The sequence below is a fragment of the Bubalus bubalis genome, chromosome 3 (genome assembly GCF_019923935.1).
Source record: "Bubalus bubalis isolate 160015118507 breed Murrah chromosome 3, NDDB_SH_1, whole genome shotgun sequence".
Classification (NCBI taxonomy): domain Eukaryota; kingdom Metazoa; phylum Chordata; class Mammalia; order Artiodactyla; family Bovidae; genus Bubalus; species Bubalus bubalis.
Window position 1 is genome coordinate 162299867 of NC_059159.1, and position 25700 is coordinate 162325566.

Consider the following 25700-nt stretch of genomic DNA (forward strand, 5'->3'; position numbering starts at 1 on the left):
CAACTCCTGGAATTCACTCAGATTCACGTCCATCAAGTCAGTGATGCCATCCAGCCATCTCATCCTCCGTCGTCCCCTTTTCCTCCTGCCCCCAATCCCTCCCAGCATCAGAGTCTTTTCCCATGAGTCAACTTCTGTCTACACAACTTCTCTCTTAGGGCTATCCAGGATGCCCTGCCTTAAAATGTTAGTACTCGGTGGTACAGGAGAACACTCTATGCCGCTTCCTGCCTCTGTTGGCCTTGAACATAATTTAACCTCATGACTCCAACCCCTTCCGATTCAAACTATTTCTTAGTACCAGCCTTGAGCAACAGCCATATCTATTACCTGCCTGGATCTATGCCCAATCTGATCCCAACCACGGTCTGTGAGACCTGCCCCTGCCTTGTCCCCAGTCAGGAACCTGAGGTACCGGCCAGGTTTCCACACAGTGTGAGCTTAAGGAGAAGATATTCAACAGCAAATACAGGCAGATAAGCTGATGAATCAACACCAAAACATACTAAGTAAAATACCCAGTTACCTGGACTTCCTGAATAAATATTTATTACGAATAAGGAATTAAAGTGAAAGTGAAGTCGCTCAGTCATGTCTGACTCTCTGTGACCCCACGGACTATAGCTTACCAGGCTCCTCCGTCCATGGGATTTTCCAGGCAAGAGTACTGGAGTGGGTTGCCACTGCCTTCTCCAGGGGATCTTCCCGACCCAGGGATTGAACCCAGGTCTCCCACATTGTAGGCAGAGGCTTTTCCATCTGAGCCACTAGAGAAGTCCAATAAAGAATTAGGTGGTGTGGGCTTCTCTTCTGGTTCAGCTGGTAAAGAATCCGCCAGCAATGTGGGAGACCTGGGTTTGATCCCTGGGTTGGGAAGATCCCCTGGAGAAGGGAAAGGCTACCCACTGCATTATTCTGGCCTGGAGAATTCCATGGGGTCACAAAGAGTCAGACACTACTGAGCGACTTTCACTTTTCTTTTGACTTTCACAAAAAGAAAAAGCATGCACTTTTGTTTCCTCAAATGTATTTTCCTCAGAAATAAGAACAAGTGAAATAAAGTACTTGTAAGTAGGACTGGAAGACTGAAAATTATTTTGAAATTACCAAAACTAATGTATTTTACTAACGTATTTTAATCAACTGATTTAGTATACTGGTAAGAAAGGCCAAGGACCTTTCATTCCCTTCCCCAGAAAACCCATTCTTTACCCAACAGTCCTTAAACATGGAGTAGTCATTAAAACTGAATTAATATTCCGTGGGATTCCTTAGGCCTCTAAGTCTTTCTGAAATAAGATCATTACTGTTCCATGTTTTTATAAAATATAGATTATATAGAACAACTTAGATATTGCTCATTTCCCCCAAAGCAAGCATCCATCATGAAGCCTAAGATAGTGATTTTTTTCACCTTCACTGAATCTGAAAGGTTAATAATCAATGTAATTTCAGCTAATTTAACTATGGTGTTAAAGTCCGAAGACTTTATTCAGGAAAGTCCTCTTCTTGGCCTTCCATGTTTCCAGAAGTATCAGTGCTGGTGGCCAGTGTCAAAGTATAGCACCTGAGCCTCCCTTCACAATACCCATAGGATGTAAATACCTGGAGTTCTTCCAGATTTCGCTTGAGCTTGTCAGACTATACTAGCTCAATGGCACAAAAACATCAATTCTCTGAAGATGAAACAGAGCAAAGTTGAAAATAAAAAGCATGAAGTCACTGCATAATACGATAAGGAGAATGATTTGTGTGCACTGATTTCAAGTCTTCTATTTCAAGATAGGGCTTCCCTGACAGCTCAGTTGGTAAAGAATCCACCTGCAAGGCAGGAGATGTGGGTCTGATCCCTGAGTTGCGAAGATCCCCTGGAGAAGGGAAAGGCTACCCATTCCAGTATTCTAGCTTGGAAAATTCCATGGACTGTATAGTCCATGGGGTCGCAAGGAGTCGGACACGACTGAGCATGAGTGGACAAGATATCTTATTCCAGGACAAGGACCTGGAGACCTGGAAAGGGTGGGTCCAGACAAAAGCCCGATGGATAGCGGTGGGAAGACTGATACTTGAATCATGGTCACCTGCCATGCTCGGTTCTCAGTCAGTCCATTTTATTTATGGATTTGCAATATAAAACAGCTTCCTAGGTGGTGCTGTGGTAAAGAATCTGCCTGCCAGTGCAAAAGATGCAAAAGACACAGATTTAATCCCTGGGCTAGGAAGATCCCCCCAGAGAAGGAAATGGCAACCCACTCCAGTATTCTTGCCTGGAGAAGCCCATGGACAAAGAGGCCTGGTGGGCTACAGTCCATGGGGTTGCAAAGAGGTGGACACGACTGAATGACTGAGTACACATGCATGCCATTTAAAATATTTTAAAACTCATCACCCAACTTTAAAAGGAGGGGGTAGGGGAAAGAATCCTAAAACCCAATCATGGAAAAATAATAAGAAATAAAAATCCTAATGCAGCAATAATTTCAAACCATTATTTAAAAATCACCAAGCTATGAAATGCTCATTCAATCATCAGATTGACACTTACTGAAACTTAACCAGTAGTCTACTTTCCTACAAATCATGCATAGTTACTAGATTGGTAACTACACTATAGGAGTTTGTTTTTTTTTTTAATCCAACCAAAACTACTTCTCCATAGCAACACAGAGCTTTGTACAGTTTCTAGTGCAGAGCATAGCTTCAACAAATGCTATTACCTTTCAGTCGCTCAGTTGTGTCAGACTCTTTGCGACCCCATGAATCGCAGCACGCCAGGCCTCCCTGTCCATCACCAACTCCCAAAGTTCACTCAAACTCACGTCCATTGAGTAGCTGATGCCATCCAGCCATCTCATCCTCTGTCGTCCCCTTTTCCTCCTGCCCCCAATCCCTCCCAGCATCAGAGTCTTTTCCAATGAGTCAACTCTTCGCATGAGGTGGCCAAAGTACTGGAGTTTCAGCTTTAGCATCATTCCTTCCAAAGAACACCCAGGGCTGATCTCCTTTAGAATGGACTGGTTGGATCTCCTTGCAGTCCAAGGGACTCTCAAGAGTCTTCTCCAACACCACAGTTCAAAAGCATCAATTCTTCGGTGCTCAGCTTTCTTCACAATCCAACTCTCACATCCATACATGACCACTGGAAAAACCATAGCCTTGACTAGACGGACCTTTGTTGGCAAAATAATGTCTCTGCTTTTCAATATGCTATCTAGGTTGGTCATAACTTTTCTTCCAAGGAGTAAGCATCTTTTAATTTCATGGCTGCAGTCACCATCTGCAGTGATTTTGGAGCCCCCAAAAATAAAGTCTGACACTGTTTCCACTGTTTCCCCATCTATTTCCCGTGAAGTGATGGGACCAGATGCCATGATCTTTGTTTTCTGAATGTTGAGCTTGAAGCCAACTTTTTCACTCTCCTCTTTCACTTTCATCAAGAAGCTTTATAACAGCAATACACAAAATAGCTGTAACACAAACTGCTTCAACACACTTGCACCCATCTCCCCTCAAATATCTTTTCTATTCTTCTTTGGCTTTTATTGGGGGGAAAAAAGCCATAAACAAGAAGGCCCACTAAGTATCACAAAAATGCCAACTCATCACACTAAAAGGCCTGCCTTTCATCTGTCTGTCCTTCACTTCCAGTACTCTATTTTGCTTACATTACCCAATTCTTCCATGACTCTACGATCCCTCACACACCCCACTTCGACCCTTCACTGAGTTAATCCCTTCTCATTCTGCAGATTTAATCAAATGTCACTTTCTTAGGAAAATTCTGAATTACCCTAACATCAGATGAGGTTCCCCATTTAATAATTTCTTTTGAAACTCCCTGTGCCTTTTCCCTTGTAACATTCATTGCATTTTGTCCATGATGGGTGCTCATTTGGTTAATGTCTTCCTTCCCACTGGACTGTTTCAAGCCTCCTATGATAATAGCCACTTTATTCCCCACTCCAGTCCAACTATTAGCATAAGAATTGGTACCATGTATATAATAAAGACTTATAGAACAATGAATAACCCTAATTACACACAGAATAGCAACAAACTCAATCAGTGTTTTTCAAACCACTGTTCACAAACAGATTAGTGTGTTCAAACCTTAGTTATGACTAACACTTCTTTTAAATGAAAATGAACAGACTACAATACAAATAGAGGGGAAAATCAGTAGCATATGTAGTAATCTGCATGAAACTGTCATTTTCTTCATGTATGTATGACCTTTTCTAACTATGGGGGCACGGTCCAAAAAGTTTGAAAGCCATTGAACTGGATGTCCCAACATGACTCCTCCCAACCTCCCACCAAAATGCTAAGGTACACAAAATGGCAAAATTGGCAAAATCAAGGCATTATTTCCACTAACCACATTCTGTGAAGGATAGGTAAAAAGAACATGAATCTGAAGACTCACACGGCACTTTTGGAAATTCAACAAGTCAGACACTCTGATGAACGCAGAAAAATCCTGAGTATAACCTAGGAATTCAGAAGATACAACTGGCCAGATAAAGATGAGGGCATTATCTCAACTACATGGGAGGTACCTTTCAAGCTAGCGTAAGCAAGGGGACCCCAAGTGCAAATGAGGGTCAAAACTAACTAGAGACACATACAAAATATTGCTGTAGACTTTATTACAAAACAGAATGCAAAAATCTAAAGTCTATACTTGAAATTTAAGTTATACACTGAAATATATATACTGTATATATATATGTGTGTGTGTGTATATATGCATGTATATACATATATATATTTATATAAAATGCAAACTGAAACATGGCAAGAAGGAAAAAGAAATAAAGGCACAGTAAACTGTACAGAGGAGTGGGATCAGAAGTTTTTTAGTTCTCCAGGAATCAGAGAAACAGATTTTATGAATGTATTTGAAAAACAAAGATAATCACTAGTAAGCTAAAAACCAGATTTGGCCATTTAAAAATACTCTGGATATATGAAACAAATGATACATAGAAAAAGACAGAAAGCATGTTAGATTGAACCGTAGGAAGCTGCCATTTTTATAGGTCAAAGCGGTAAAATAATTTCATATGGCTCAATATATCAATGATAATGTCAGGTAATCTGTTCAGCATGCCAGGCCCTTTTAAAGCAGTAACTGAAGATTTGTGTGTGCACGTTGCTTCTTTACAAATAAAAAACCGCAGTCCTAGAGATTCTATGTAATTTATCTGAGACAACACAGCTAAATACTGGTGGGAAAAAGCAAACCAGTGCATTTTAAAGTACCTCTCAAAACAAAAAACTTAAAAGAATTAAGATCAAACTTTTTGGTCTTAACAATAAATATTAAAGAAGTAAGTTTCCCTTTAAGAGGTATGTTAAAATTCAATTAAATGATGCTTACAAGCAAAATGATATGAAAAAAAAAGACAGACACCAAAAGTTTAAAATTAGGATGAGTGAAGTCATTTTAGACAAAGAAAAAAAGAAAACACTGGCAATATTAATATCAGGAAAACAGTAGAATGTACTTTCAAATGCAGAGGGTTATTTTATACTGATAAACATAATAAAGGCCTAACAGTAATCTTTATGTATTTAATACTATGTTAACACACAGAAATTCCTATAAAGAAACTGACAAAAGCCCATTCATAGAGAGAGGCTAAAGAACCATTATTAGTCTATGACAGCTCAAGTATAAAACCAGGACACAGAAGATGTGAATGGTATTACTGAATTAATAAGCATATCTGCACTTGTCACCTATAGAAACCATGTTCTTTTCCATCCTCAGAACAAAGAAATCCTTAATAGACAATAAGTAAAAACTGTACAGACCTCAATTACCATGAAAACTAAAACTAATAGTTGATGCAAAAGTTTACTTGTAAACAAAATAATAAAGCAATATTCAGCCAAGTAACACTTGGCTGAATGAGTCACTAGTAGCAATCCCAGTAAAGTGAGAATGTTTACTTTCCCTACACTCTTAAATTTTTAGTGAGTACATCAGCACAAAACATAGAAATAAAGCTAGTTTTATTATTTTAATTGCCACTTTCAGATTTTTATATGAATATTCCTATTCCTCCTCCCCCAGTAACTACAGATTCAAACTTTTAAAATACTGCTGATTATTTCAAAATCATTGAAAATAAAGTTGTATACATCAAAAATGACAACAAAGTCAATCAATGCCTAACTTTTCATTTAAAACAAATGACCTAATTTCAACTCAAGAAGTGAGAAGCAGGGACTTCCCTGGCAGCCCAGTGGTTAAAACTCCACAGTTCCAATGCAGGGGGCTCAGGTTCCATCCCTGGTGGGGGAACTAAGATTCCACAAACCACGCAGCACACAGCACGGCCAAAAAAAAAATTTTTTTAATTGTTTTTAAAAATGAAAAAAAAAGTGAGAACCAGAATTCCGTCTATTTTCTTGACTCCCCCACCCCCAGCATCAGATCAGTCCATTGTTTTTTTTTAAACAATGTCTCCCTTCTCTTTTATCTTCACTTCCCAGTTTCACTAACCTAACTCACTAACCTAACTCAACTCATCTTTCAAGCTTCCATATAAATGGCAGTTTCTCAGAGAAATCTTCCTTACCCTTGCAGGCAAGGTCAGTCTCCATGTTAGATTCTTCCAGGACACTCTGCTTTCCTCCCTAATTCCAGTCACAGTTGCTGGTAGTTGTTCTCACTGGATTGTAAATCTCCTGCAGTCAAGACCGTGTCTTATTTACTGCAATATGCTCAGGAGGTGGCAAACATACTGATTTTTGTATTCAAAAAATTTCAGTTCAAACAAAATTTTAATTCAAAAAATTTGAGTTCTACATGCAAGGTATTATACTAAGAACAGGGAAGACAGCAGTAAATAAAATGGGATTTTTTTTTTTCAGTTAATCTTTTCCCTTATCTAAGAAGTCCAAAGAAAATGCATGCAATGGAGAAGAAAATATCAGGCAAGCTGTATAAATGGGAAGAGGCATACATACAATTTTAAAAGTAGTGATAATTAGAAAAGGCTGCACTACGAAGGTGACGTGAATTAAGACACGAAAATGATGATAAAGCAACCATAGGGATACCTGGAGACAGAGAATACCAGGAAGAGGTGACAGTCAGTGGCAAAGGGCTAGAATACACAGTCTGCTCTATAGGTACCTAGTACTCTTGCCTGGAAAATCCCATGGACGGAGGAGCCTGGTGGGCTGCAGTCCGTGGGGTCACTAGAATCGGACACAACTGAACGACTTCATTTTCACTTTTCACTTTCATGCATTGGAGAAGGAAATGGCAACCCGCTCCAGTGTTCTTGCCTGGAGAATCCCAGGGACGGGGAAGCCTGGTGGGCTGCCATCCATGGGATCACACAGAGTCGGACACAACTGAAGCGACTCAGCAGCAGCAGCAGCTCTATAGGTAAGTTCATACTTGGAGCCTGTTTAAAGTAAGGACAGAACTCTGGGAACATCAGGACAAGGCCTTAAACAAGTAAAGAAGCCAAAAGAGACAGGAAATAATTAACTATGATACATATTCAGTATTGTGACTATCATGTGGTCGATGGAAATTTAAAATGAAAGATTTTAATAGTATATGTACTTAATATTCAGCATGATCAAATATTTTAAAAACTGCAAGAGTTACCCTGAAATGGAATAAGGAAGTTATCGCTGAGCAGTGAAACTATGGATGAGTCTCCTGGACTTTTCAAATACCAAAATAAGCATGCACTGCTTTTACAACTTTCAAACGGAAATGAGTATAATTTTAAAGAATCATAATGGCCTAGAGAGCAAAATGCTGATAACAGATTCCCCTTGCTCTATCTTACTACAAAAAGGCAGGCCAATATAATTCCCTGACATTTTGTTGTTCAGTCGTAAGTCGAGTCCCTTTGCGACCCCATGGACTGCAGCCTGCCAGGCTCCTCTGTCTATGGGATTTTCCAGGCAAGAATACTGGAGTGGATTGCCATTTCCTTCTCCAGGTCATTTTCCTGACCCAGGGGATCGAACCCACGTCTCCTGCATTGGCAGTCTGATTCTTTACCACTGAGCCACCAGGGAAGGCATGCCAATATAATTTCTTGAAATGGAAATATTCAACGAATTCTTAATTTAAAATAGGCTTTTTTTTTTTTTTAACCAAGTAAAGAGCAAAGTTGTACTGTATCCTATTTTTAACCTTCATCAAGCAATTAAAGCTTACATTTACTTGACCAAAGTTTATAAATCACCATGACAAACCTGTTGGGGTTTCTCAAAGTCTGGTCTTTAGGCTGAGAGGTTTTTGGCTTGTCTTTTATTGCAGCGATGACAGTAATATGCACAACACTTCTGTAATTTCAGCAAGAACCTGCAACTGTATTTGCAGCTCCTCTCAGGCCCCAAATCACCACCTACCTTCTGACTCTTTTCAGGATTTATTTTCCCTTGCTGGAATGGATTGTTTCAGAGGCTTTTATTCCTCTCAAAGGAACATCAAACTGAAATTCTATCTCCTTTGTATCATCCCAGAACCGCCTCATCAAGAGAAACTCTAGTGGATGTTCAGTAAATGTCTGACAACTGACAAAGCTATCTTAAGCACTTTCTGGAAGGAAGAATTACCTGAAGAACCAAAATAGGCCTTATTGCCCTTGTTAAGACACCTAGTATGTATATCAAAGGGGGAGAATCCTTTCACAACGTGTACATATATCAAATCTTCTCATTGTACACTTTAAATGTATTTGTTTTATCAACTATACCTCAAAAAAAGCTAGGAGAAAAAATTTGCTTAATAATTTTAATTTTTAATTGTCTTTAAAAATTTTTTAAAAAAAGTGAGAACCAGAGTTCCATCTATTTTCTTGATTTTTACCCCCATCAGACCAATCCATTGTTTTCTTTAATCAATGTCTGCCTCCTCTTTTATCCTCACCTTTTAAAGACAGAGTATATATCACTCTTCAGGCTCCAAAACTTCTCTCCAGCTTACCACGTAAATTTCACTGGTATTTCCTCTGATATGTAACAATTACTCCTGAATACTGCCACGCTTTGGCTTCTCCGCTAAACTTCAAACTCAAATGTCCAGCTGAAAATCTCACTGCCTCACTGGAACAATCCTTACACTCTCATGTCCCTACTCTCTGCTAAGGGCTTTGATGTGCCTTTTTTTGATCCCCAACAGCTCCCTGAACCCTTCTGTTAGTCCTTCAACATGGACCCAAAGTGGACCACCACTGGGCCACAAATCGCAACCTGTCACTCACTCACGTGTAGCTGCTCCCAGACCTCCCTTACGACTCTTCTGTGTGGAATGACATTCTCAACCCACTTGCCAATGAGGCCAGAATACTGCTGCAAATCCTTCCTCTCCTCCAAGGCAGTTACTCTCTCTGTCCTCAAATATTCAGATGGCATTTCATTTAAACCTCGGTTTACAGTATTTATCACTGTATGCCTGATCTCAGGCATCTTCATCCATGGCTCTCCATGTTGAGGAGAGCAGGGAACCACACTTTCTTAGTGCTTGCTTTTCCTTTTTAAATTTGTTTTTAACACCGTAATGTCCTCAGCCAAGAAAGCAACTGTTCACAGTAGCGCACAAAGTCTTTTAGCTCATGAAACTGAACTGACAAGGTCCCAGATAAAGGGAGGAGATCACAGATCCCACTGAATCTGGAAACCCAAGTCATCCTGCCCTAGCTTCTGAACTTTCTAGTCCCTATGTCTACTCAGAAAGTAAAGCAAGCAGTTCTCTGTGGAATTACAATAAACACTGAGTACAGAATGAATTTCTCCTTTTCTCCACATGACAATAATCCCTCTCTCAACAAATCACAGTCCAACATGGCAAAGCAGTCCCTTAACAAAAGGCAATCCTGTTTCAACTGTGCTGCCCCCTCCGTAGGACTCTTCATCCTTATCATCTGCAGATTGCCGGCTTCCAGGGGGCCCTTGTTTAATGCTCCCACAATGAAACCTGCCTATAATAAGTAACTCCCCCTATCTGCTCTGCTCCGGAAGCGGTTGATAGTGCAAAGCACGGCAGCTGGGCAAGGCCTAACAAAAGGTTCAAGGATGCCAAACACGTGCTCCTAAATGCCTCTCCTCCCCTGCCTGAGACCTGATGAAACACAGTCCTGGTGGAAATAAAAGTCCAGGCAATATCTGCTGCCGTGGTTGTCATGCAGCTGAAAATCATTTTGTTGGTTACATTCATAACCTTCCTATTTCTGAGACAAGAATTATTCTTTTCTAATTGGAGTACAGTTGCTTTACACTGCTCTGTCAGTGTCTGCGGTACAGCAAAGTGAATCAGACATACATATACATATATTCCCTTTTTTTAATTTCCTTCCCATTTATGTCACCACAGAGCACTGAGTAAAGTTCCCTGTGCTATACAGTAGATTCTCAGATAAATAGTTATCTATTTTATACATAGCATCTATAGTGTATATACTTTCATCCCAATTTATCCTCCCCACCCCCGCTTTCCCCCTTGGTATCCATGTTTGTTCTCTACATCTATGTCTCTATTTCTACTTTGCAAATAAGACCACCTATACCATTTTTCTAAGATTTTACATAAATGCATTATATGTGATATTTGCTTTTCTCTTTCTGACTTACTTCACTCTGTATGACCAGTCTCTGGGTCCATCCATGTCTCTGCGAATGACACAGTTTCATTCCTTTTCATGGCTGAGTAATATCCCATTGTATATATGTACATCGTCTTTACCGATTCCTCTGTTGATAGGCATTTACGCTGCTTCCGTGTCCTGGCTATTGTAAACAGTGTGGCAATGAACACTGGGGTGCATGTATCTTTTTGAATTACAGTTTTCTCTGGGTATACGCCCAGAAGTGGGATTGCTTGATCATACAATATCTCAATTTTTAGTTTTTTAAGGAACCCCCATACTATTCTCCATAGTGGCTGTATCAATTTACATTCCCACCAACAGTGCAGGAGTGTTCCCTTTTCTCCACAATCTCTCCAGCATTTATTGTTTGTTGATTTTTTGATGATGGCCATTCTGACAGGTGTGAGATGATACCTCATTGTAGTTTTGATTTGCATTTCTCCAGTAATCAGTCATGTTCAATATCTTTTCATGTCTTTGTTGGCCATTTGTATGTCTTCTTTGGAGAAATGTTCTATTGAGGTTTTCTGTTGGGGACAAGGATTCTTAATCGAGTCATAGCACACTGTTCTGACTCAGGAAGACCCATGCAGGTTCCTGGGACCTCAAATGTCTGGCCTGTGATGGCAGCCTCATCCACAGCCTGTCTGAAGCCAACAGAGGCAGGAGGGAGCATGTGCCCACACAGACACACACCCCACATGCATCAATATACTGGATTGGCCCAAAAGTTCATTCGGGTTTTTCCGTATGCTCTTAGGAAAAATTCAAATGAACTTTTTGGGCCCAATGCAACAAATAAACACAAACATTTTTGGAGGTTTGTATAAGCAAAAGAAAGGTATGAAAGGCTGTGTAACAAGCTGATGACAGAGGGGTTGGTTTCATCAGAAGAGAAAGCTTGAAAGAGCAAAGGGATATTACTCCATTTACGTTAGACACATCCATAGTTTTTGAATTATTACAAAATCCGTATCTTTCTATAAATGAATGCAGCATCTTATTCTGGTGAGAACACTTTCTACTGTGTTCACAGCCCTGAGAGACTTAAACAGGACAAGCAAAATGTAGTAATGAAGCAGAGTCACTGTGATGGCATGACCTCAAAATAGGTCTGACTTCCTACCAAGGCTAGATATGGATTATTCTAGGAAGCAAGTCATCAACTGAATAAAGAACCTCAAACACAAACTGGGTCGATATTAAGAATATCCAAAATGAGAAGGAAGCAAGCCAGGGCTACAGATAAGACACAAAGTTATGTCTGTCTCTAGACTTGGCAACTGGTAAATCCAGGTAAAAACATTTCAAGTTTAAAAAATGAAAATGAGAATACTGGAATCCATCTCGTTCTCATCTTCTCAAGAAAAGCAAACTGATCTGAAAACACTGGGCCTAGTTTGAAGAAAACATTCTTAAAGTTGAAAAACAATTCAACAAACATGCTCCTTATCTGAAGCTGTTTCAGAAGAACCTCCGTCGTTAACGTAATATGATAGAATGCAAGCTCCCTGAGGAAAGGGACTTTGTATGTCTAGTTTCCCACCATTCGGTCCCCCGTACACGGTACCTACTGCACCGGGAGTAAACGAGCAAATTCAAGATCAAGGAAAAAGTAAACTAATCTAGAATTAGTAACCAGATAGTATCAGTGCCCATTCTTAGTTTACAGGGGCTTCCCCAGTGGTAAAGAATCTGCCTGCAATGCAGGAGACGTGGGTTCGATCCCTGGGTCTGGAAGAGCCCCTGGAAAAAGAAATGGCAACCCACTCCAGTATTCTTGCCTGGAGAATCCCATGGACAGAGGAGCCTGGTGGGCTGCAGTCCATGGAGTCACAGAAGAGTCGGACATGACTTAGCGACTAAACAACAGCAACATTCTTTTTTTACAGATATAAAAAGAAAGCAACTTTGACCCATTCAGCAATAACAACACTAGAAATAAAAAGCCTCTTGAGTCCCTCTCTCTTCATCTCTTGTTTCTCTTCTGGGTCTCTTGGTTCATCTCTGAGGTTCCTCCCAGATCCTCATCTCCTAGGAGCCTCATCCCCACCCCCACACCCGAGAAGCAAGGGCCCCTGCTTGGTGCCCCCATAGTACCCTGAGCTTATCTCCCTCATCACACTTATTACCCTGAACTGCAATCATCATGTAACTATGTCTATAAGCTCAGCTTCTTCTGGAGGGTAGGAACCCTGCTTATTCACCCCCACTCCCTGCCTCCATCTAGTACCTAGCACAATGCTTGCGTTATAGCAGGGTTATAGTTCAGTGCTGCTAGGAGTAGAATAGAACTCGTTTCCTCTGACCCCAGATCATTTCTCCTTCCAAAGATCCAAGAATATCTGTTAGGGCTGAGTTTCAGAATGAAGGCAGCTTGGGTATTGGTCACGAAGAACCACTGAAAGCATGGTCGAGTATAGAGGACTTACATAAAGTCAAATCCAGTCTATTGTCTGAAATTTAAGAAAATGGAAAAAGGAAAGCTTGCTAAGAAGGAATGGTTCACAGTAGCCCTCTCTGTATAATGAATCCTAAACCTTAAGAAGCAAAGGCACACATGATGGCCATAATGAACAAGATTTCCCCTAACAACAGTCTCAGCCTTGGAAATCCTACCCCAGAGAGATCCATAACCAGGTTTTATTAGTCCAACTTTCTCTCTTTTAGACAAAGAGGCGGTTTTGAAATCATTTTCCTTTGTCTCCATATTAAATAAAGCAAACAACCTGATTTACCTCATTCAGGCTTACACATGTTTGTTTTAGCACTGGACTAAATTTGAGAGTCTGCCCTGTCATTACATCACTTTTTAAAAATAGTACCACAGAAATAAAAGTATAACCTAAATCCATGTAGTAGTAAAACAGTCCTCTCATTTCTGGAAGAAATTTGAATGTTACATGAACTTCAAAGTTAAAGTTTCTATAGTGCTGATTAGATAACAGGAGCCAACATCCAAGTACTGAGATACTTTTCTTTGCCCCACCCCACCCCCAAGTCAATAACGACATTACTTGTAAATCACACTAACCTGCTGGGGGGAAAAAAAGGCCAAGAAATTTAAATAAAATCACCACCAGCAGCACTTCCCTTCTCCCTCCCCCCAAAAAACAAAAAACTTAAGATTCCTTCAACTTAACTAATCACCTTAATTAAGTTAACTGATTAAACTTGCAAACCCAAGTTCGCTTGTGGAAGATAAAACACACAGTTGGGAGGATCATTCATTCAAACTGTATTCAGAAGATGGTACAAAGCAACTGGCCAAATCTTTCATCATCTTTCTCCTTATTGGCCCAGCACCCCCAGATTTGAAGGCAATTAGAAGAATAACGGAGAAGGCAATGGCACCGCACTCCAGTACTCTGGCCTGGAAAATCCCATGGAAAGAGGAGCCTGATGGGCTGCAGTCCATGGGGTCGCTAAGAGTGGGACATGACTGAAGCAACTCAGCAGCAGCAGCAGCAGAATAACTCCAGTCAGTTCCACCTTGGACATGCAGCTGAAAGGCTACCCACTCCCACCTTTGACAGGAGGTACTGGGACATGAGAGGAAACTTCCAGAATTGCTGGAAGTGAAGTGAAGTGAAGTGAAGTTGCTCAGTCGTGTCCGACTCTTTGCGACCCAATGGATTGTAGCCTCCTCCGTCCATGGGATTTTCCAGGCAAGAGTACCAGAGTGGGGTGCCATTTCCTTCTCCAGAGGATCTTCCCAACCCAGGGATTGAACCTGGGTCACCCACATTGTAGGCAGACGCTTTACCATCTGAGCCACCTTGCTGGAAGTCTCTCCCAAAAGAAGCCCACAGAGATTCTTCCTGTCTAGAGATAATGAGCTACACACCTCAGCTCTAGAGATTTAGTGGGAAAAAACAAACCCAAAAAAAAAAAAAAGCAGATGACCAGAAAGAAGGTTCTTAAGTATTCATCTACAGAACTAGTCAAGGCTTCCCTTGTAGCTCAGCTGGTAAAGAATCCGCCTGCAATGTGGAAGACCTGGGTTTGATCCCTGGGTTGGGAAGATCCCCTGGGGAAGGGAAAGGCTACCCACTCCAGTATTCTGGCCTGGAGCATCCATGGTCTATACAGGGATCCCAAAGAGTCGGACATGACTGAGTGACTTTCACTTTCACAGAACTGGTCAAGCTCCTTCCATTGGAGGTTAAACTTAATAAAGGCTCTGGGGGGCCTGTGTCAATCCTCAAGGTAACAGCAACAGTGTTTTTCTCCTCTCTCCTTAACCCTGACCTTTTACAAGGGTGTCAACACCATTTTTAAACTAGTAATAATTCTCTTCTGTGCTACAAATATTCAATTACCGTGGTTAAACACTATGTATAACATAAACAGGGTTGAGAATGTCAGTTGCCATTAGTCATGTTTAAATTAGTATTAACTAGCAGGCCCCTCCCTAAACAAAAACAAAAGGAAACAAAAGGCTTTCTTGGTCAGCTCTGCAATTTTAAACCACATGCTTCAAGGGCCTCACAAGGTCCAGGTGTAACACAAAAACATCATTACTTTTCACTATATTAAATCTCTCAAAAGAGCACTGTCAATTTGGGGCCAATCTGTAACCTTTATATAATCTGCATAAGCTGGCAGCAGTGCCCTAACACTCACTCGCCCTTGAGTTTTACAAAGGAATGTAATGGAATCGCGGCCCAGGCACCTCTCAATCATTTCAGCCCTCTCTACGCCCCGGATTTGTGACTCAGTGTCTTCCTGCATCATAGGGTTAAATCACACATGCCCCTCCACATCCCTAGGTAGCACAATTCCTTAAAATAATATCCAAGGTCCCCCACAATTTATCACCTTGTACCTCTCCAGCTTCATTACTCCAGATTCCAACAACAAGTTCACGCCCCACTATTCATCTTTTAAGAGACACATCATTTTCATCTTCACGCTCCTCTGTGAAGTCTTTCCCAGAGCCAGAATTCAGTTTTCCCTTCCCTGGCATGCCAAGGTTCTTAGACTCTACGGCTGCCACCTAGTTATGCAACCCAGCTGCTATATACTGGAAGTTGGCCGTATTTTTTCCCTCTGTACTGCAGCTCTTTCTAGAGCCTTTTTCTCATCCTTGTCTCTGCCACTGTCAAAGGAATTCAGTAACTACTTATTCAATTAAAATATCCTCCTTTTCTCCCAACTCTCCAAGGCATCCATAATAGCTCTCCATGACATAGTTAAATAACACGCTACGGATTGGGAAGGTAACGTGATATGTAAAAATTAGAAACCAAACAAGATGCTGAGTTAGCAAGGCCAGAGCAAGCTTTCAGACTTTAAACCAAGTTTTACGGTATCACAATTCACTTAAAATAGATCATGTCCCTCAAATGTGTATCCATACGGGTACCAAAAACAAAGAAAGAAAAGGAAAACAGGCCACACATCAAGCACAGATATAAAATCGTGACCTCAAACAAAATTCAGGTCTTTATTTGCTGGACACTTAAAGCTTCCCAGTGAAAATGATACCATATACTCCACACAGGTTGCAGCTTCCCTGACTGAGCATCTGAAATAAGATTCTTGGGCCTAAAAATCATGAACTTCAGACTGACCGTCATTACGTATCAAAAAGGCTTACCAAGTGAGAGTTTTACTTTCTTTGAATTTTTCAGTAGGTCTTAACAGAATAGATTCAGTAAAAATTTGCAAAGTTTATGGTAAAGTCTTTTTTTCTTAAACTACTTTTCAGAAAAGGTTAGCTTCAAATAAAAATAGATGTTTTAAACTGCAGGTGTTGAAAAGGGTGGCCACTTACATTCCCATGTCTGATATCTTTCCCCATCACTTGCAGGGATTCTGAAATCCACTGAGTGCCCACAGCGGAGTGCTACTGCTCATCTCCAGACAATGATGCAAATGGGAAATTGGTTAGGTCAGACTGGGAACTCCAGGTCAATTTTATGGTTAAGTAGGCTCACCCACTTTAAATAAAATGGGTAATGGAAGACTGACTGGAGTGGGAAGGGAGCAGGTATTACTGATGTCCTTGTGGATGAGGAAAACAAAAAAACAGAGGAAAAATCAACTCCTAGCTGTTTTTCCCCCTCTCCTGGCATCTCCCACTGCTGGTTTTCTTACACCTTCTCAGTCTGCTTGCCCTCCCCCGTACCTCCCAGACTAACGGTTTATACTCCCCTTTACTCACTTCCTACTGTTCTAACATGGGATAACCACCCTCCAGTTTCTAGTTATCGCAAGGAGCTGGAAGGAACAGCAAAGATGATCAAACCCTTCCATTTTCCAGATGAGGACACAGGCAGGGAGAAGGACTGGTTTACCCAACTGGCTAAGGTCGCACCGCTAGGGGGCGTGGTGTGCCTGTAGCTTATTGTGATAACCCAGTCCTCCTGCTGGTCCTTCAGCCTGATCTTCCTGCCACACACTACCTCTTCTCTGGCTACTTGGCTTCTTTATCCTCAAATTAAACCGTATCAAGGAAAACGCAGTCTTAATAATGGTGATCGTTATTCACAATTTTGCATTTGGGACAAATATTCTCCAGTCTCCCTGAATTGGAGAATCAAGGGCAGAAACAACCGGATGACATATGTGTGTTAACACAATTTAGTGCCGTCCAAATAAGCATAGCTCCAGTACACACCCTTTTTCCTTGGGGCTTTACTACTCTTTATCTGTCAAGGAAATAGTTTCTTAGGAGAAGGAACTTTGCAGGTTTTCCAGTGCAGTCTCTCTATAACCGGAATTGAAAACTTTGAATCACAGACCTCCTGCTTCACGGTTATACGTAGGCTGGGCAAATGACACTTAAGCAAATAGGTGAAAAACTCGGACTGTTAAAGCCTGAAGGAATAGAGGATTTTGCTCTCCTAACTGCAGTTACCTGTTTCAAGATTCATGTTTGTAAATATGTGTTTATTCCAATAGAAAACAATGCGTTCACAGTGAAACTTTAACAAGCCAGCGCTCACTGGAAACCCACGTTTACAAAAACTCCATAGATTTCAACAAAAAGGAAAAGAAAGAGAAGTAGCAGCAGAGAGCAGGAATCTCAGGCCCCACACTGAAGGCAGCAACAAGTCCTGGATACCGTCATTCTTACACATCGAAGTCCAAATGGCAGCAAAGAAAAAATGGTTAAGTCCATTCACGACAAACTTGTCCTACACACACACACACACACACACACACACAAGGAGCCCGTCGATTTCAAAACCACCAACTCAAAGCCAGGTCCCTCCCTTGCTTTAGACTTCCCAGTTACTTGATAAACGTGTTTATTAGGCGGGTGAGCAGAAACTTAAGCTTAAAGTCCTCAGCCGGGAGAGACGGCTGAGTAGGGGTGAGAAGCAAGTGGTGCGGGAACCCGGCGCTGCGGGGCGCGAGGACCCCCGGCGGCCCAAGTCCACCCGGACACGGCTTGGGGAGGACGTCGAGCGCCCCCCGCCTGCCTTCTTGTGCCCCCACCCAGTCCCAGGTAAGCGGGGACCACCTACGTGTCACTTGGGCGGGTCCCGATCGCAGGCACAGAGCACAGCGTGGGCCCCGGAGCGCGCTGGGGACCGGAGGGCGGGGGCCCCGGGCGGCTGCCGCAACTGCTCTCCCGGGGCTCGGTCAATTGGTTGGGGAGGCCGTCAGCGCCTCGCTCCTACAGGCTGGCCCGCGGGCATAGACAACCACCCACACCCGGCACAGGCGCGCGCGTATACACACACACACACACACACACACACACACACGCACGCACGCACCCACAGCCACAAAGCGCGTCTGCCGCCTGGAAGCGCGATCCCGGGACGCCCTTTGGCCGCAGAAGGGACCCGGCAGCCGCAGGCTCGGCGCTCAGAGGGTACAGTCTTCCCGCGCCGCGCCCGCGCCTTTACCTGCGCCCGCCGCCGCCTCGCGTCCGGCTCCCGCCGCCCCCAGGCTGGCCTCAGGCTGCGCGGTCAATCCCCGCAGCCCCCGCCCCGCGGCCCGCCGAGCCCGGCCCTCCGCCCGCCCCTCGGCCGTCGCCCGGAGCGGGGCCGCCCCCTGCGCCCACCCCGCCGGGGTCCCGAGCGCGGCCGGGAGGCCGGGAAGGGCTCAGCAGCGCGGGGACCCTGGCCGCCCGACAGCGGGCGGGCTCCGCTGGGGGACAGGGGCGTCGCGGCTCGGGGAGCGTCTACAGCCGCTCCGCCTGGAGTTCTCCGGCTTTGGCGCGCTGGCAGGGGCGGCGGGGGAGGGGGTGCCGAGGGAGGGCCACGGGAGCCGCGCCGACGCCGGCCGCCTTCTTCCTCCGCCTCCTTCTTTTCTGCTGGCTCCACGTAGCACAAGTCAGCAAGTCCTGCACCTCCCGACTCCCTCCCCCTGGCTCATTCCCTTACCTGGCGCGACGCCCCCCGAGCCCCGACCCTCGGCGCTCCTCCTCCCCCATTCAGTTGCTGGACTTCCAGCCTCGTCTGCAGAGCGGGGGCGGAGGGTAGCTCAAGCCTCCCATTCATCATCTTCCCAGCGCTCCCCACCCGGAGAGAACCCACCCGGGGCCCGAGACCCTAGGGCCTCCAACTCCATCTCCCCACCCCGCACCCGCTCCCGCGCTCACCTCTGCGACCGGCAGCTTGCGGGACTCGGGTGGCCACCCCCACACGTTGCATTTTCATTTTGTCGCTCTTTTCTTCCCACTTGAAAAGCTCTGGAAGACATTGCCGGGCCCGCGGAACCCCTAACGTCTGGCCTCTCGCGTAGTTCAGTGTCCAAACTTTCCAGCAGGCACAGTTCTCCCAGCGCAGCTTTTAACTCGAAGCTGCGAAGAACGCGGAGTCAATTTTGCTGCCCGAAAGGTGCACACGTTTCCATTTCTGAGTTTGCGACTGACTGGGTCTGCAGACCAAAGCAAATGTATGACTGTGCACCCCTAGTTCTCCATATCCATGATTATACATTTCTCTTCCGCTTTCCCAGTTTGCACTTGCACTTCGCCAAGCCAAGTACAAACTATCAATTTTAGAAGAGTAATTAAGGGCGGGGAATACACACCTGAAGATGTGGGCGGGAGCGGTGCGGGACTAAGGCCTGGGGATCCTTCTCCGGAAAGAGGCAGCCGGAGAAACTCGCCCGGGTTCTGAACACCTCCCAGTCCACGGCTGGGGGCGGCCACAGGGAGGACGAGAGTGCTCTCCTGCCGCGCCACCCCTACCATCTACCACCCTTGGCTTCCAGGAGTGTTGGCAGTTCTCTGCCTCTGGCTTCACTGCTAAAGCCGCAGCACAACAAAAGTAGCTGCTTACTAGTAAACACTGCAGACTCTGGCCTGAAACGGCACGTGGGGGCCACGCCAAGGAACTTTGGCAGGACTGATCCAACTACCTGTAAGAAAGAAAGGCAGAACCGCGAGGGAGGGCTGCGTTGGTGCCGGTCACTCGGTAACCTAGGGCTTTGCAGAAAAGAGAGGTCACTGGAAACCGCAGCGAGTGGGGAGAGGAAGACTTCTTGGAAGGCATGAGAACTTCTCAAGCTTCCAGTGAGGTATAGCTTCGAAGAGAATATGACCACCTCCCCCAAGTGACTGACTGCTGAGAACCTTCAGTGAGTTGGTCTCGTGGTTTTCACAGGATGCTCAAGGCTAAAAACCAAACTGCTCGTCAATTACTATCTTAGGCTGTTTCCTTTTTCAAACAATGCATCAAATCCCCTTTGTTAAAAAATCAGCTTTAAATGACTGCCTTTCCCCCTTTCCTACCAATTTATAATTTCTTTTATAATAGATAATGTGAAAAATTATAGATTTTAATACATGCACAGTGCTAGTATGTTCATTTACAACATGCAGAAAGTATATAAAAACTCTTATCACACGAACAATGAGAGCTGATCTTAAACTCTAATACACCAGGATGAATACGAAAACATCCACTATATAATCTAAGTATAATACAAAGTATATATTGGTAAGAAAAGAAAGAATATACTTGAAAAGGACTTTTGTTTTCAACTATCCAGTTCAGTTCAGTTCAGTTCAGTGGCTCAGTCGTGTCAGACTCTTTGCGACCCCATGAATCGCAGCACGCCAGGCCTCCCTGTCCATCACCAACTCCCGGAATTCACTCAAACTCACGTCCATCGAGTTGGTGATGCCATCCAGCCATCTCATCCTCTGTCATCCCCTTTTCCTCCTGCCCGCAGTCCCTCCCAGCATCAGAGTCTTTTCCACTGAGTCAACTCTTCACATGAGGTGGCCAAAGTACTGGAGTTTCAGCTTTAGCATCATTCCTTCCAAAGAACACCCAGGGCTGATCTCCTTTAGAATGGACTGGTTGGATCTCCTTGCAGTCCAAGGGACTCTCAAGAGTCTTCTCCAACACCACAGTTCAAAAGCATCAATTCTTTGGTGCTCAGGTTTGTTCACAGTCCAACTCTCACATCCATACATGACTACTGGAAAAACCATAGCCTTGACTAGATGGACCTTTGTTGGCAAAGCAATGTCTCTGCTTTTGAATATGCTATCTAGGTTGGTCATAACATTCCTTCCAAGGAGTAAGCGTCTTTTAATTTCATGGCTGCAATCACCATCTGCAGTGATTTTGGAGCCCAAAAAAAACAAAGTCTGACACTGTTTCCACTGTTTCCCCATCTATTTCCCATGAAGTGATGGGACCAGATGCCATGATCTTTGTTTTCTGAATGTTGAGCTTGAAGCCAACTTTTTCACTCTCCTCTTTCACTTTCATCAAGAGACTTGTTAGTTCCTCTTCACTTTCTGCCATAAGGGTGGTGTCATCTGCATATCTGAGGTTATTGATATTTCTTCCTGGCAATCTTGATTCCAGCTTTGCTTCTTCCAGCCCAGCGTTTCTCATGATGTACTCTGCAGTATAGCTCTACCCGACTCAGAAAACTCACTTAGCTAATTTTCCTGTCTTTCTACTAAACACTCAGTATTTACTTTTGGGTTTCTCAATACTAAAACTTCTATATTTAGCAAAAAGAATACTTTAAAATTTTATTGAATTTTATTAAAAATACTTATATTAATATAGCAGTAAATAGTATCAAATAATCATTTAATTAATTTACAAGTTAATTATTTCTATGTTTAGGCCTTCCTCATAAATCAAAGGTAAAGTGTGAATGAGTTTCTTTTGAGCCCTCAGCTTGAATGTTTCCAATATATATATTTATTTCACCTCCAATATATTTATTTCAGGAATATGGCTGCTTCTGCTTTGACTACATATTAACTGACCAAACTGCTCTCTGGTCCTTTCTAACATCAAATGAGGAATTCTGTCCACACAAGATGAGTATACAAGAGTTCCAATTTATTTGCTTTAAAAAATTTTATTTCCTCTTTATTGGCCTTGCAAAGTACAAGGTCAGCCTGGACAGACTTGTCTCCCTGACATGTGCAGGCCTGCCTGAAGGAGACTGCTCTGCACCCAGGTTTCGTTCAATAACTTTAAAATCAACTCTAGGTTGTATGCCCATGTGTAAACAGAGAGAGAAAATGAAATACGATACAGAATCCAGTTCATTACAGAGATTAATCCATCAAAATAAGTACTACATTTCAAACAAGTCAGTTTTCTCATCTGTAAAATGGGATGATAATACTAATTCAGTCTACTTTATTGGGTTCCACGCTGCCTTTATCAAAGTAAGATAATATATTTGAACAGACTTCAGACACAAAAGTAGATGATGTGATTTCAAAAGAGATGCAGAAGGATATCTTGATTATACTCTCTTTAATGTTTTTATCTGTCTGTGGCCCTCTTGCCATTCAAACTGATTCCCTTTCTTGGATAGGCAACTTAATGCTTTTTGTCCTAACCTTTCTCTCTTATCCTTTGCCGAGCAATGTTTCTCTAGATCTGTTTCTTCAAATGACTTCAGCAGAGGCAGAGACCCAGAGACAGTGGTGCTGTCAAACATGAGAAAAAATATTTTTAGCAAAATGAAGAGAATCTGAGTGGGGAATACTTCCAGAACGGTTTACGTTAATATCTTAAAGGATAACAGTAGACTTTGTCAGGTTATTGCTGTTATCTAGTGGTCCAAGGACTATAATTTGCAAAGCATTTAGGACTGAAACACTGGCTGTCACTACTTTGGGCTCTATTATTTGTTCAGAGGGGGCTACTATCATGCCAGTTCCCTCTGCCTCCCCACATTTCTTCTGTCTGGCAAAAAGCCTTTGAAATTTTTTTACTAGAGAGTAATCAAAACTATCAGCAAAAAAGATCTGTTGGAAACTTTCCCTCCAGTCTGTGAATGTAGAAAGTATATTCTGTGAAACAATACCCTGAGAATTCAGCCTGCTTGGGGAAGTTTTTCAGATGCCTCTCAGACAGAGGTTTCTTCCTTTTTAAAATGGTATATTTATGCCTCTTCTGGTGTTTTTCCCCTTGACCAGAAAGAAATCATTCTCCTTCAGAACCTTTCTATTTGAAAAGGCTAGTGGCAGAGGAGGGTGAGGCAGCCCAGTGTAGTAACAACAAATAAAACTCTTCAGGGTAATAGCGACATCAGAAGACTCTAGGAATGGAGACTAGAAGGTGGGCTTGTGTGTGCAGCAGCCCTGCATGAGGACCAGACTGCGGTGAAATGAGAGCCCTAAACAGAGTCTCTCTCTGCTCACCATTTTCTTATCACCTATTTCTGCATGAATAATCTGGGTAATGTCTGAAATAGATCAAGGTCAAACAATCTTTTTCTTGTAGTCCCCTTCACCCAAATTAAAAGCTTTGGATCTAAAATGATGTGGTGGTTGGGGGTGGGGGGGAATGAAGAAGAAAATATATATGTGTATTATATATATAATTTTAGAGTTAAAAATAGACCTAAATATAAAAAAAATCATACAAAGGGTCACAAAACAAAAAGTTAGTTCTATAAATCAGTAATAAAATTAGTGGATTTATAGGTGGCACCACTGGTAAAATTCTGCCTGCCAATGCAGGAGATGTAAGAGACATGGGTTTGATCCCTAGGTCAGGAAGATCCCCTGGTGGAGGGCATGGCAAGTCCAGCATTCTTGCCTGGAGAATCCCATGGACAGAGGAGCCTGGTGGGCTACAGTCCATAGGGTTGCAGAGTCAGACACAACTGATGCGACTTAGCGCACACACACAGTAGGCTGATAGTGGGAAAAGAGAGAAAAGAAACAAGACTATGATTTAGATTATAATCATACTTTTGCCATCATGTCATGGTAAATAAATGGGGAAACAATGGAAACAGTGAAAGACTTTATTTTCTTGGTCTGCAAAAATCACCATGGATCATGACAGTGGCTATGAAATTAAAAAGATGATTGCTTTTTGGAAGGAAAACTATGACAAACCTAGACAGCATACTAAAAAGCAAAGACATCACTTGCCAACAAAGGTCCATATAGTCAAAGCTATGGTTTTTCCAGTAGTCATGTATGGATGTGAGAGTTGGACCATATAAAAGGCTGAGCACCAAAGAACTGATGCTTTTGAACTGGGGTGCTAGAAAAGACTCTTGAGAGTCCCTTGAACTTCAAGGAGATCAAACCAGTCAATCCTAAAGGAAATCAACCCTGAATAATCATTGGAAGGACTGATGCTGAAGCTGAAGCTCCAATACTCTAGTCACTTGATGCGAAGAGCCGACTCATTGGAAAAGAGTGTTGCTGGGAAAGATTGAAGGCATGAGAAGGGGATGACAGAGGATAAGATGGTTGGATGGCATCACTGACTGAGTGGACATGACCTTAAGCAAATTTGGGGAGATAGTGGAGGACAGGGAAGCTTGGCATGCTGCAGCCCCGTGGGGTCACAAAGAGATGGACACACCTTAGCAACTGAACGACAACAACAACAGTACACATTGTAACAGAAGTGAAGTGAAGTCGCTCAGTCGTGTCCGACTCTGTGCAACCCGTGGACTGTAGCCCACCAGGCTCCTCTGTCCATGGGATTCTCCAGGCAAGAGTACTGGAGTGGGTTGCCGTTTCCTTCTCCATTGTAACGAGGTAACTACAGTATCCATTCTTGCCTTTTAGGACACCAGCTAGATTAGATTTCCAGCCTCTTTTGCAGTTAATTAAGCCCACATACCTGAGTTATCTCCTGTAGAACTTGAGCAAAAGAGACTTCTGTCGAGTCTAGGATTACCAAAGACTCTTCTTATGTGTGCTCCCTCAGGTTCTCTGTCCTTCTGTTGATGAGGATGGTGATGCCCACGCCAACCTTGGAAGCCACCAATCAAAGATGGCAGGCAGCCAAACTCCTGACGCTTGTATGTCCACATGGAGCCTCTCTACCAACCTGAACATCTCTCTGGATTTTCATATGAAAAAGAAATTTTTTGTTCTTTGAGCCACTATATTTGAGAACTCTGTTACCTTGGCTTAACTGATATACATATATGTATACTATATATACATATATATATATGAATAAAATACATAGTCTATGAATATATATATACATAGACATATATATTATACATAGACATTTTTACTATAATCTCAGGGGTTCAATGATACCCTGTAACCTAGACTGTGGCTTGATCTGAGAAAAGGAGAGATTTCTGATGACCTGCCCTCTGGAGTGGGCATTTGTCAGAAGTGGGCACATTAGAGATGTTACAAACTCTAATGTACAAACTCTTTGTACAAACTCTACCTCAAAGCACTGGTTACATTTAACTGAATGCCTCTACCAATCAGCCTGACTTCTCTGACAACATTAACTCTGCCAGAAGAAGAGGCAGAGTAAATCCCACAGAGTAAATGATAATTATGGACATTAATGGAAGACTAGTCAGCAATATCAGGACCAGATTCCTGATATACACAACAATATGGATGAATCTCAAAAACATGCTGAATAAAATTAGATCCATAACAGTGCATGCTATACAATTTCATTTCTATGAAGTTCCTGAACAGGTAAAACTCATGTGTGATGTCTGAAACAGAACAATGGTTGCCAAGGGACTGGGGATTGACAGAAGAGGCACACAAGGAAATTTCCTGAGGTAGGAGAACTATCCTATATCTTGCTTTGTGTGGTGGTAACATGGGTGTACTAAGTGTACAAACTCATTGAACTGAACATTTAATGTTGATGCAAC

The 25700-nt window shown here is 42.8% G+C and overlaps 1 protein-coding gene and 1 long non-coding RNA gene across 6 annotated transcripts in view; one reads left to right on the plus strand and one right to left on the minus strand.

Annotated features, from left to right (window-relative positions):
- LPAR1 (lysophosphatidic acid receptor 1) overlaps window positions 1-19327 on the minus strand; it is a 163356-nt gene extending 144029 nt beyond the window's left edge. For 2 of the 5 annotated variants that reach the window (XM_044940431.2, XM_025282219.3), the window contains exon 1: window positions 18497-18751. The gene's annotated coding sequence lies outside the window, so the exon portion shown is untranslated. Of the gene's footprint in view, window positions 1-18109; window positions 18241-18496; window positions 18752-19194 lie in introns of those variants that run through there. The other 3 variants (XM_025282218.3, XM_006048667.4, XM_025282220.3) reach the window with 3 other exon arrangements.
- A 717-nt stretch (window positions 19328-20044) lies between these two features.
- LOC102393734 lies at window positions 20045-25476 on the plus strand. The gene is made up of 2 exons (XR_003107582.3): window positions 20045-20177; window positions 24767-25476. It is a non-coding gene; the product is annotated as an uncharacterized LOC102393734 (long non-coding RNA).
- Window positions 25477-25700: the final 224 nt, after the last annotated feature.